The sequence below is a fragment of the Micrasema longulum genome, unplaced genomic scaffold (assembly GCF_059751315.1).
Source record: "Micrasema longulum isolate JH-2025_06_02 unplaced genomic scaffold, ASM5975131v1 h1tg000822l, whole genome shotgun sequence".
NCBI lineage: Eukaryota > Metazoa > Arthropoda > Insecta > Trichoptera > Brachycentridae > Micrasema > Micrasema longulum.
Window position 1 is genome coordinate 96892 of NW_028278014.1, and position 13310 is coordinate 110201.

Here is a 13310-nt window from a genome sequence, read left to right on the forward strand (position 1 = left end):
AATCAAACAAATTGATTTTCTAATGGGAACAAATCTAATAAAAAGGGTGACGTAACGTCAAGGTTTATTTTTTTCGGAAAACTGGGACACCAGCATTAAATTCAGCACTCCAGTAATGTTTGATGGTATCACGACCGACGCCTTATTGACAAAATATAATGTAACATAGAATTTCAGGCGCCGTCTCAGCCCTTATTATGGGGTAGAGATTTGTAATGGCTAGGCCGCTTTAGAATTTGCCGCCAAAGAATTTATAAAGGGTAGTTAATTAATTACATGTTTTCGGTACTATCTTGTATCTTGTCAAAAAATACTAACTTATCATCATCATCAAACCGATTGTGCATAGGGAACTGAATTGTTTAACTAAATGCAGTAACACTCGATTATCCGTTACAGGAAGGTAAGATTCAGTCTTACTCTTTAAGCGCGACTACAAAATAGTAAACACTAGCAGTTTCAAACCAATTTTAACACAATAGGGATATATCATTGCTTTTTTTTTCAATTAAAAAGTTCAGTGTCTTTTTGTCTTTTTTTATTTGTTAATGGAATATTAAACTAAGCCAAATATTTCTTTTTATATATCGTATTATCAGCGCTATGATTTTTTAAAGTTTTGTATTTCTGAAATAACTCTGCGAGCGACGTCAGAGGTTGTTCTATGACAGTTCTTCCAATTGGTTCGTTTACGGTGACCAAACCGGATATCCTTCAAAGCTCTCATATCATTGGATGCTTCATATGAACCCGTGACGTCATTCAAAGTAGTGCGTTTTTTTAAAAATATTTATTATCATTTTTTTCGTACATTTTTAAGAAATTAAACTGTACAACTTGATGCTCTAATTTTTACCGCGCGCAAGAAAACATTTTTTGTATCCAATTTCCCGTAGGACTGAAGTTCCTCAATATAAATTAATAGGGGTCTATAAAATACTGTCGAGTAAAAAAACATTTTAAATTTATAATTTTAAATTCCCGCGAAAACGGTTCATTGCATTGGCCAAATACTAAAGCGTCACGATTCGGTTGAATTTTTATCTTTGTTTGTACCATTGAAATTAAAATAGAACGTCGTCACAATTTCCAAGGCCAAACATGTCGCGTTTTTGTGGAGACGTACCTTTTAACAATAAAAAAAAAACATTTTTTCACAACGTCCATATTGATTTTGAAAATATAAACAATTTTTAAAATTCTTTTTCATTTGCTTTTATAGATATTTGTAGTTGGTGATATTTTCCTATTCTTCCACGTTTGCAGTGCATGAAATCCAAGCTGGGACCTTAATCATGATAGGCGAACGCACCACTTTAATTTTTTCATGATTTTTACTTCAATTATCCACCGACTTAAAAACACGCGTCTACGTTTTTGGTTCTTTTTCAGATACAGAAATGTATTCTTTAACAGCCCGGACACGGATTTAATTCTAACCAGCTGGCTAATATATCGCGCCATGAAATGAATAATATTCAGTAAAAAAAACGTAGCTAAGAAGTAGGAGTATTGAAATTAGAAACTTCATTCTCAAATTGATTTGGATATTTTGTATTGGAAAATTCGGCAAAGCCTAGAGGTTTGTATTATTTTACGATTAATATACAAAATAACGAACAAATATACCGTGTTTTATTAATTATGTATATATTTAAATATATTCTTCATTGTGTTTTAAATAATCAATGAAGCAATAAAGCTTATTAAAATGGCAAATTCATTGAATTAAATTTTCCGACTCGTGTTAAATATATAATTGATTAAAATGAGGGTTTTGAACTTGATAAACAAAACAGAAGTCACGATAGCCTGCGGGTAATTAATTTGAACGTTTTTTGAATAATAACGAAAACCTAAACATACGAGTATATTATAAATAATTTTCGATATTCAAAGCATTTCAACTAATGCTAGTAAATATTTACATACGTCCACTTCCCGGCTTTTCTATTTCTACCGGTTTTGAAACATACCCGTCTCTTCGTCAGGACACTAATTACACTAACATGCAAACTTCACTACACCTTCACCATAGTTGTTGCATAAAATATAAAACCAAAGTCTTGATTTTGGAGGCGTATAGAAAAAAAAAAAAAAAAAACGTGTTGATAAGACCCATGTTAGTAGTTTTTATATTTTTATTTCCTTTTTAAATTATTTAAAAAAAAAATACCTTAGAATCTTTTACGGCATATTTTTTTTTCTCTTTATGTAACACAACAATATTAAAACTGTCTATTTATTTTTTCAGCAAAAATTCATAAACATTTCTTGTATACCCACAAACAGGCCATGCCTTTGTGGGATTTTTTTGTTTACTATTTTTACTGTTGATGTGTATTTCATTTCTATGTAATTATCCTTTATTTTTTAAAACTCTCTTTTACCTCTTATGTATACTTTAAAAAAAAACAAAAAAAAACAAAAAAAAAAATTAAAAAGCCAACACCCATGTGAAGTTGCATACTGGAATTAGCACATTGGTATGATTAGTGTCCTAAAGAGACGAGTACGTCTCGAGAACAGACGACATGGAAAAGCCAGCGAGTGGTTATATATAAATATTTACTTATGTTTATTGTACCCAATGACTGCTTATTTGTTCTTTGAACTTCTAATCCGATTTTAATTTTCTAATTTTCTTACTTTCTTTTTATTTTTTTATTTTTTTTATTTTTTGCACCACAACAGGCCAGGAGGCCCAATTACAGCGGTGAATTACATCACAGAACACCCAGGCTTGAGAAAAATCACATTTAATTTTTGTGTTCTCACTGGGAATCGAACCCGGAACCTTCCGTCTGTGAGTCAAGCGTCTTGACCACTACACCACGGAGGCCGCCCTACCCACGGAGGCCGCCTTTCTAGTGTTGATGGATTTTATACGGTGTAAATAAACACCACCTGACCGAGGTGTAGAAATGTACTCTTCTAAAGTTGTGTGACTTGGAGTTCACAGATGATGCTGATCTTCTCGAAAATGATGCTGTTGAATTATTTTGTAAATTCTCCAATCGTCAGTCTTCACCGACTCGGAAACAAGAATAGAGAAATCGAAATGTTTCGTTATCGTTCATTGACGGTTTTTATATTAAAAATAAATACGGAGATAAAATCAACATAACTTACATTTTTTAATGCTGTAAAAAACACGTTTCATTTTTGTATTTTTTCTTATCCACACTTAAATAATACCTACTGCGTACTGAATTTTTTATATTAAAACTAAAAGCCTAAAACTGTCATAATTTTTCAAAAACATTTAATTGTGTAACTACCTACATTTTTGTAATATTTTATCTTTATTTATGTATATCAATTAAGCATAATATAATTCTATATTTAAGAAAATACGTTCATCGATAATAATTTCTGTTAAATAGATTTATATTCATTAGACATACATATTGACCTGTTAAACCATGAAACGCTTGAATTCAAATTTGTTCATATCAAGCCATAGAATATAATAAATAAATAAATATTAAACATACGTAAAAAAAAACACATTCATGTTTAAATCCTCCTTTTTATTTTTGTATAACTATGTAATAAATTATATTGTTTTAGGCATCTGTGTCGTATATTAATATATAAATAATAAATAAACAATTAATAAATAATAAATAATTAAAAATGTGAATTCATTTTTATAACGTGAATAAAATAAGAAAACTCCAATTGTCTGGGTCTTATCTTGAGGTATCTTTCGTGGTATATTGAGGTTGTGTTCTAATTCTGTGCCAGTCAGCGTTTTGATATCCGCTCGTGTCAGCAATTTGTCAGTAATTTGGGTATTTTGACAATCTTTTATTTGCATACAGGAATGTATGATTGAATTTCTGCAATGTCCTGACGATAGTAGGTTATATGACAGTGGATATTTATTTCCAGGTAACTCCTAAAATTACATTATAAAAAAACACATTCGAATCGCGTTGAATGCAGAATTGATTTATCTATCTAACTAGTTTATATATCTAACTTATAAGAATCTTTGGTTATTTACAAGTGAACTTTTTGATACTCGTGGGGATGTGAGAACAAACAACTTCTTAAGGAATGTATGTGTCATAATAAGTAATTACTTTTGTTAACAAAATCCGCCAAATTATTACCCAAATATTCGCTTAGAAGTAATAAAAGTATCGACAATTTATGATCGAGTTTAGAATATTTTTTTTGCGGTGGTTTTTATGGTAGTGAGCAATTGAACAAGAACTCTAAATCATTATTATCTATATTATGAGATGAGTAACTGAAAATCATCATTATTTCCTTTTCATACCTAATGGTGCATAGGCCACCGCTATAGTACACCAATTGTAGCTTATCTTGATCATTTTTGCTAGATGCAGGTGAGATGATAAATGGTACGCTTCAAGATTAGCTTATTAAAAATAATACTTTTATAAAAATATCTATAGAAAAAATAACCAAAAAATTCTTTAAAAACGTCAGGAGAAATTAATATTTCAAAAATATGTTGAGGGAATAAAATAATTTGTCGACAAGGACAGTTTATTTATATAACATAAAATAATGTTTTTCATTATATTATTACGAATATGTTAGTTTAGGTCTTTTAAAAAATATATCACAGGCATAGAATTAAGAGTGGTCCAGAAACCACATACGCACATCAAACAGAAGGCGACTAAACTACTCGTAAACGAGTAGGTTTACGCCTTGACCAATTAGTTTTTTCTTATACGTTGCTCCGTACGCAACTCCCGATTTGAATTCAACCATGCCGTGTTGTATCGTTTTAGAGTGTAGAAATACTGCTGGGATCTTAAATAAACAGGATGGGATCATATTTCATGTGTAATTAGCAAATGTATGAGTAAGTAGCAAATGCATTACTTAAAAATTGATTTATTTTTCCATCGGTTAGATTGTCGAAGAAAACAAAATTCACATTTTATTAGTGTTGCCCGGGTAGTAAATTTGTTTACCCTACTTTGCTCAACAACGCCGTGATGGACATTTGATCGACATTATCATCAAAACATCAAATTTTATTTAACATGATATAAAAATATCCGGTTTATTTAAAATAAAAATAGTTTTTTTAAAGTTCAAAGTCCATTCATTAAACTACTCTTATTTACTTATCTACTCTGTTGTGTCAATCAATGTTTCCGCGTGCACAATAAAGGTTTTAAAAGAAACAACAGATTGTTTTTTTTTTTTTTTTTACATTACATTTGTGCTATGATTATATTTTTTCCCATCATGCAACATTACGCGGCGACTTCACTAATGCGCGCGGCGGATGTGGGGCATAGTGGGGTGATTTTCGGACACAGTCCGATGTATTCAAATATAATTCTACGCTCCTTCTATACGATTCTTAATTCTATGTATATTTGTATATATTATAATATTAGAAAGCATAAAACATAAAAGTGAGCATACACATACAACTAAATAGTCGCACTATGAACGCGTATAAGGAATCTTCTATATTTAGTATGGGATAGATGCAAAATGTCTGCGTGACCAGAAAGAACAGTATTATAGTAATAACGAAAATCATTCTTTCTTGAATTAGTTCTAGGTATCGGCAAATTAAATATAGTTTGGAGTCTTGTCCTGTTGGGAACAAGATATTCTAAAAAACTTGTAAGTACAGGACAATCCATGAAGTTGTTCATAAGTTTAATAAGAAATAATAGATCTTAATGAATAATAATTTTATGTTTATATATCATATATATATAAATATATATCATAGCATAAATTACACGTATCTATTAGACACTTTAAATTTAATTTTATTAGAAGCTCGTAGAAAAATAAATGACCTTATTTTTCAATTTTAAATTTTATATTCGGAGCTCGATTGTTGTGAACTCCTAAATCTTATTATCTTCAAACTACCGAATCGAGTCACTAGAAGTACGGAGTTGTTTGCAACTACGAGTACATACGTAGGTACTAACTATGCACGAAACTCTCAGATTCTACATTCCTACATTTACATTCCTTAGCCAACAAATTTACTTGTGATATAAACATTAAAAAAAAAATTATTAATTTTAAAACGTTCTTAAATGCATTGTTTAAAACTAATTATTAAAGTCATAATAAATCTTTATTTTTCATGCAATTTTTTCTCTGTTTTTGATGTGTATTTAATAATATGTAATATCTTTCTGATATTAATTTATCAAATATTTTTGTCTACCATATATTATATTATTATCTTATATCTACTTACTGTAAACTAATTTTTATTATTTGTTTTTAACATTAATTTGTCAAAACCATTTTTTTTTGCCTTAAATTCTTCACAAGTTATTTACAAATGGCTTTTCAATTGTAACATTTTTTATATCCATATTTATCTTTTTTTTTACAATGCTAAGTTTCACCTTTTATTTTGCATTGCAGCATGCTTTTTTGTTTCTACATATATTAAAAAAAGTGTTGTTTATTTTTAAAATTATAAATTACTATGTTTGTACTTACCTGTATAATTTTTGTAAATGCCCCTTGGGCGTATTGTAAAATTAAATAAATAAACAAGAAAAATAAAATAAACAATAAATAGAATATCGGATTAGTTGCATTTTGTGTAACTCAATGCACAGAAACTGATGAAAAAATATAATCAACTATCTTATAAACTCTCCAGTGAAAACCTCCCTTTGCTTATCCATAGCCAATAGTGTAAAACCTCTATGGAGACCTCGAGGCCGCTCTATCTTAATTGAATCTGCAAAGAAAACTATTTTCTCGCGCGTATATTTACACAAATGCAATAGCGTGGACATATTACTTATATTTATTTTATCGCCGTATCATAAATTTTATTTAGGCCATAACATTTTATTATAAAATAAATTGGATAAAAAATATACAAAACACTATCAGTAGTTGCCAGTAGCAAAGGGTGACATTATGGGTAAGTTATATATTTTTTCTCATAATTTATACCTGCATGTTCATACATATTACAAGTAATAAGGTATAAACTCGGCTTCTTTTTCTACGGTTCTGTATGAAGACAACATCTTTCCGCTTCAGATACTGCCTATAATAAACTACTAGTACATAAAGCACATAATTTTATACGCAACACAATGTTTACCATGAAAATGTCTCTGTCAACGATAGCCGTAACGTTAGAACGAGTTCAACCTAATGGGATCACCCAAAAAATACAATTTGATCGCGACACTCACCGGATAGCAGATAAACGCTCAAATTCTGCTTGTTTTACCGGTTCGTGTATTTTTTACTCTCACAGAACGCCAGTACAGATTAATGCAATTACCTATCTTGTACTGGAATTCTTCCAACCTTAAAATTTGAACTTCTTTCTCGCAAAAAGCTCTATCAAATCTTGTGGTCAGATTGGCACTTGTCGGTTCTTGATTATTGGTTTATACGGTAAAATGACACAGTTAATTGGAATGACTTATTGATAGCTTAAATAACTTGTTAGCGATCGCCCTGAAAATATCCCAATCATTCAGTGATAGTTCAGTTGTTATTACGTCTGGGAGAAAAATATTGTAACACAGTAGGATAATTACAAAATTCTCACTAGGGCTCAGTAGGTGGCAAGAAATTTAACACAGCAACCTTGTAAATGTGTAATACACATTAAACATAGTACATGTGGTGCAATTACCATTAATACTGACTTTCTGTAGCATATGTACATTAGTGCAGAATAATAATTTGAGTAACACCAAATATACGTGAAGAGCTGCTGAATTTCAATCTCTAGTAATATGAGAAAATAAGGACTCTCCAGAGCTCGGAAAATTATATTTTTCAAAATTGTAAAGAAATCACGATCGGGAGCGCAAATCACGATAAGAAGGCAATATGCAAGTTATTCAGTCTGTATGATGCAAGTCTATATGTAATCTTTGAAGCGACTGAAATCAGAAACTATTCTCATATAAAACGTGACAAATTTAGCTCGATATTTTAAACATTTAAAAAAATTCTGTATTGAAGAATGCTATGTCGCAGACTTCTTTTTAGACATATTACGATAAGCTGAAAAACATTTATTTGCGAAATAAGTTTTGATAAAGCTATTTTATTTAAATAGAATATAAACAAAAAAGAAAAACCTATAGAAAAATGGCTGTACCATCGAAAAATTATTGTGCCAAAATAGAAATTAAGTTAATTAAACTATGGGAATGATACGGATACTTGATGGTTGCCCTCAGGTTAAAGTCCATTTCAATGTATAGTGGTTGACGCGTTTACCTACCATTTTTAATAAAAGTCCTGTGCTTGATATCTGGTAAGGTGGAATGAAATATTGATTTAAAATGATTTTTTAACTGCAATTTTTCATTTTTCGTAGACTCGCGCCTGAAGCGTTAGACTGATAACCTTATCTTGATGTAATATATTATTATAACACGCTGCATTTGGTTTACCAATGCATTGCCCTATGCACCACTTGGGGTGGAACGGGGAGTGAGAATGATGAATTCCAATTAGAATAAAATTGAATTATTGCGTCAAGTAATCATTGAAAAATAATTAAGACCATTTAAATTTAAAGGGTATTTATTTATATCATAATTTAATAAAACACTACTATATATACTATATATTGTTATTTTCATCTCGTTTATTTGTAATATGAAAATTTAGACTTATTTTATTTATTTATTAACTGACATTGTTCATGTATAAAATTTATAGGGTTTAAATATAACAATAAAATAATGGTTTAAAACATAAAAAAAAAGAAAAAAAGCATTGACAAGCATAAGGGACATCAAGACAAGATCTGGACTATTTATTTAGTGCTCGTTTAAATCGTTGTAAACTTAAACCAAAAAAGTCCAGATCTTGTCTTGAGTTAACAATACGACAAAGACGGGTCATTGGAGAATTAAGGCCATAGTTTGTTCTATGCTGATCGATGAACAGTACTTTATAGTTTCTCAATCTACGAGTCGGAATATTGAATTTTACTTATCCCAGTAATGATGGAACATCGATTATACCATTAAGTATGCCGAACATATATATGGAGTCATTATTAGTTCTACGTTTTTGTAGACTAGAAATATTTAACATTGACTCTATTTCAGCATAAGAATAATTATCTCTCTCTAGTCTGAGCATCCACGCTATTTTTCGAAGCAAGCGATGTTGCACTGATTTAATGTGATTTATGCGATTGACATAGAATGGAGACCAGACCACGGAGGCATATTCTAAAAGAGGGCGAAGAGTTGAGCAATAAAGAGTTTTGATTGTACGGACATTAGTAAAATCAGAGGATATTCTGTTAATGAAGCCAAGTATTTTCAATTAAAGTTAAACTCTCCGAATTTTCATTGGACCTGATTTAGGGTAAAGTACTTTGGTAAATCGAGAGTGCTGTTGCGTTGGTTCATAATTTTTGCAAAACCCTTTACACTCTTTGGAAATTTTGTATTTTGAAAAACCACATGTATATTTTACATAAACGGCTATTCTCCTGTGACAAATTTATTGCGTGTAAGGTTCTGAAACATTAACATGAGACATTTTGTGCTGACATAGGAGTTTTGCTTCTACTCAAATGAACAGGACTAGTCAAGGTAAAACTGCCCGGTTATATACGAGGTATTACGGCTACTTGTCTTAACACTTTGTATCCCGGAGCCGTATAAACTTTTGATTATATAACCATACGTTGTGTCCCGGTCCCGTGTTTTCACGTGGTTTACCAGCGGTCTAAAAAAGTGCATTGTATTGACATCTAGAAAACACGGGACCGGGACACAACGCATGGTTATTATAATCGCGTGTTTGCACGGCTCCGGGATACAAAGCACAAAAAAACGAGTGAGACCATGTATATGTGCGAACATTACAATGCGCAATGTGGCTCTCCATAATGGCCAATGTTGGCAAAACTATCATACATAAATGACTTTTTTAATTGTCTCTAATAAATGTAAGAAGTTTGAATTGATTTAACCCGGTATTTTAAAAATTATGACACTTTTAAGAAACCCTTCACAAAACATAAAGTTTCAGAAAAATAGGCCGGGCACAGGGTAAATTCTATGTGTATTCGGCCGGTACTCAAAGTGTTAACAAAACATGATAAAGTAAAGCCATATAAGTGTTAGAAAATCCAACTTTACATACACTTTTTAATTTTTAAATAAATACGTTTATTATCATCATCATCATAATTCCCTTTCCACACCTAATAATAATAATGTTTGGATAATTTATATAGCGCCATTTTTGTGAAAATCACCTCAAGGGCATAGGACATAGGTGCATAGAACAATCTATTATTGAGGGTAGGATGATCAGTCTGACGCTTCGGGTACAAGTCCAGGGACAATGAAATCTTCTAGTGTAAAAACACTCTTTTAAATAAATATTTAATATCGACCATGTCAAGAATCAAGCCGAGACCTCTAGCATGGTAGACAAACGCGCTAACCATTACACCACGAGGCCGACAAAGATATTTAGAGGTAAATATTATACAAAAATGAATTAAATGTTGCAAATAGAGAGGAAAAACATTTTTGAGAAGGGAACACGGAAGTTAACAGGCATTTACAGGGCTTATGACCTGTCATTGGCTGGTTTAAGTAGCCACTTTGCACAATGTGTTACATTTACCATTCTGTTTTTGTTTAAACATGTACATTTCCTCAACTCTTTCATCTGTTGACTTTTATGAAGTAAAAGAGCTGAAACCTTTATTATGTGGGTGAGATTCATCCGACTGAACCAATTCACCTACAAGGCTACTACTACTATCATCACGCCGTATCCCCGTAGGAGTGGGCAGAGAAAATGGACCGCTACACACGTTTAACCTGGCATATATTCCTAGCTTCTTCCACATTCATACATCTTGTCATATATGCCCTTCGGTTCTGTCTGCTTTCGACATGACTAGACTAAGATTTTGGTTCATCTGATCATGCCACGTCTTCCTCGGTCATCCTCGTCTCACGTTACCGTTCATTTTCGCCGTATGTACTTTTTTACTATTCTTTCGTCATCCATTCGTTCTTCGTGACCAAACCATCTGAGATACCCTTTCTTAATCTTATCAATTATGCTTCACTCATATTAACACTCTCCCCTGATTTTGTCATTCGTAACCCTATCATACATTGATTTTCTACTCATTCGTCTAAGAGATCGCATTTTAACCACGTTCACTCGGCTTTTATCCTTCCTCTGCAGGTTCCATGTTTCACTTCCATACATAATTGTTGGGACTAAAACTCCATTGTGCACTGCCAGTTTAGCTTAGATTGACATATTTACACTTACTAGGCAACGCCTGAAAACGATTAGACTATATGGTTAATTTCGATAAGTCTATTCCTTTCTGAATAATGTTCTTCATCTATGTTGAACATCTGAATATCTGGTCTATTGATCAATTTCTTATTGATTTCGAAAATTGAGGCTAAAAACGAACTTGCAAATTAAACAAATCTTTATAATTTTCCAGACTTTTTAATCTAAAAATGTAGTTATAATTTTTGTGATATTTGAATACTTGAATTGAATACTTAATTGATTTTTTGAATATCAGCTTATAATTAAACAATGTTGATTGATGATGACGATTGGGATCCTTTTATTTGAGAAATAATTTTGATCAAAGTTTACCAAAAAGTTGAATTTGTGACTTTTAGCCAAAACTTTAATAACTCAATCAAGGCGGGTATAAAAATGATAATACTTTGATTCATTTGCATGATTTCACGAACCTTAAGTAATTATTTAAGACATCTTACAACAGGGATGAAGAACATTTAAGAGAAGGTAATATTTCTTCTTCTTCTTTTTCATGGACCAGGTGAATTTATCAACAATATTTTGAGTTTTTTCAAATTTTTGTAGACAAGGACTGGATTCAACTCCCTAGGGAGCTGTTTATATTATTAAAAATTACATTTTCAGGCGTTGCCTAGTATGTAGGTGAAATAATTAAATTACATAAACCTCACCCGCATAAATAAAGGTTTCAGCCTTTTGACTTCACAAACATCAACAGATGAAACAATTGAAGGAATATAGATGTTCGAATATGGGCAGAATGGTGAATGTTACACAGTGTGTAAATTAGCCACTTAAACCAGCCATAGACAGGTCATAAGCCCTGTAGATGCCTAGACTTCTATATTACCTTCTCTTAAATGTTCTTAATCTCTGTTGTAATGTGTTAATATAAACAGCTCCCTAGGGAGTTGAATACAGTCCTTATCTACAAAAATTTGGACAAACTCAAAATATTGTTTAAAAAGAAATGTAAATGGGATAAATTTCTTACAGTCAATGCGCTCTGTGGCTGCAAAACTTGCTGTAATATAGCTCCAATCTGTTATAATTGAAATATGTAGATCATAATTGGAAATGAAAAACTCGAATCCCAATCGTCTATGATGAAGTCTCGAGACGCGGTGGGATATTTATTTATTGTACAGCGCCCTTTAGGTGATTTTATTAAAAATGGCGCCATAAAAATGATCTTGCTATGAAAATAAGAATGGTAAAAATAATAGATTAAATGAAGGCAGAATTTTTTAGCATATAACACACGAATAACAATGGGCGATTGCTTAGTTGTTCTCGTTAAGCCACAACTCGGTATAAATACAAAAACTATTCGAGAAAAATAAAAGTTAGCGATTCACGTTTTGTCCGTACAACGCAACCTAAAAAACTAACGTCGAGAAAGATTTTCCCAAACAAAATTCGATAATGTATCGCTTATATTTAGAAAGAAAAGAAAATATATATGATTCTATTTATCTCTAATCTGGGAGAAACGCCTTTTTTGAAGCTAATGAAGTGAAAAACCTTAAAGCTCGTAAATATCTCAGCAAAATCTTCAACATTTTATATAACACAAATGTACACATATTCACAGAGCCATTTTCATGTGATATTTCATACAGAGCGCAAGAATTATTTAGAAATACGGAAAAATTCTAAAGGCGTTAACAATGGGCTTGAGATTTCCGTTTTACTGATAAATAATATTTTATTTCAGTGAGATTTTTCAAGGATAAGACTTGTGTTCTATGGAAAAACGGGGTCTATTTTTAAGATTGACCAATTTGACCAAATACGCACTTAATGGTGCATGTGACATTATACATGTAGGGAAGACCAAGGAGGGTTGAAACCATTTTTACATTACTTAGTATATCTCAGCCTAAAACAGATCTACCTGAATGAACTTTATATTTCAACGTAGCCAATTTTAAACACTATAATATAATCTGAACGCCCTTGAGCCTGTAGCAATTGCACAGAAATCTTTGATCCAAGTA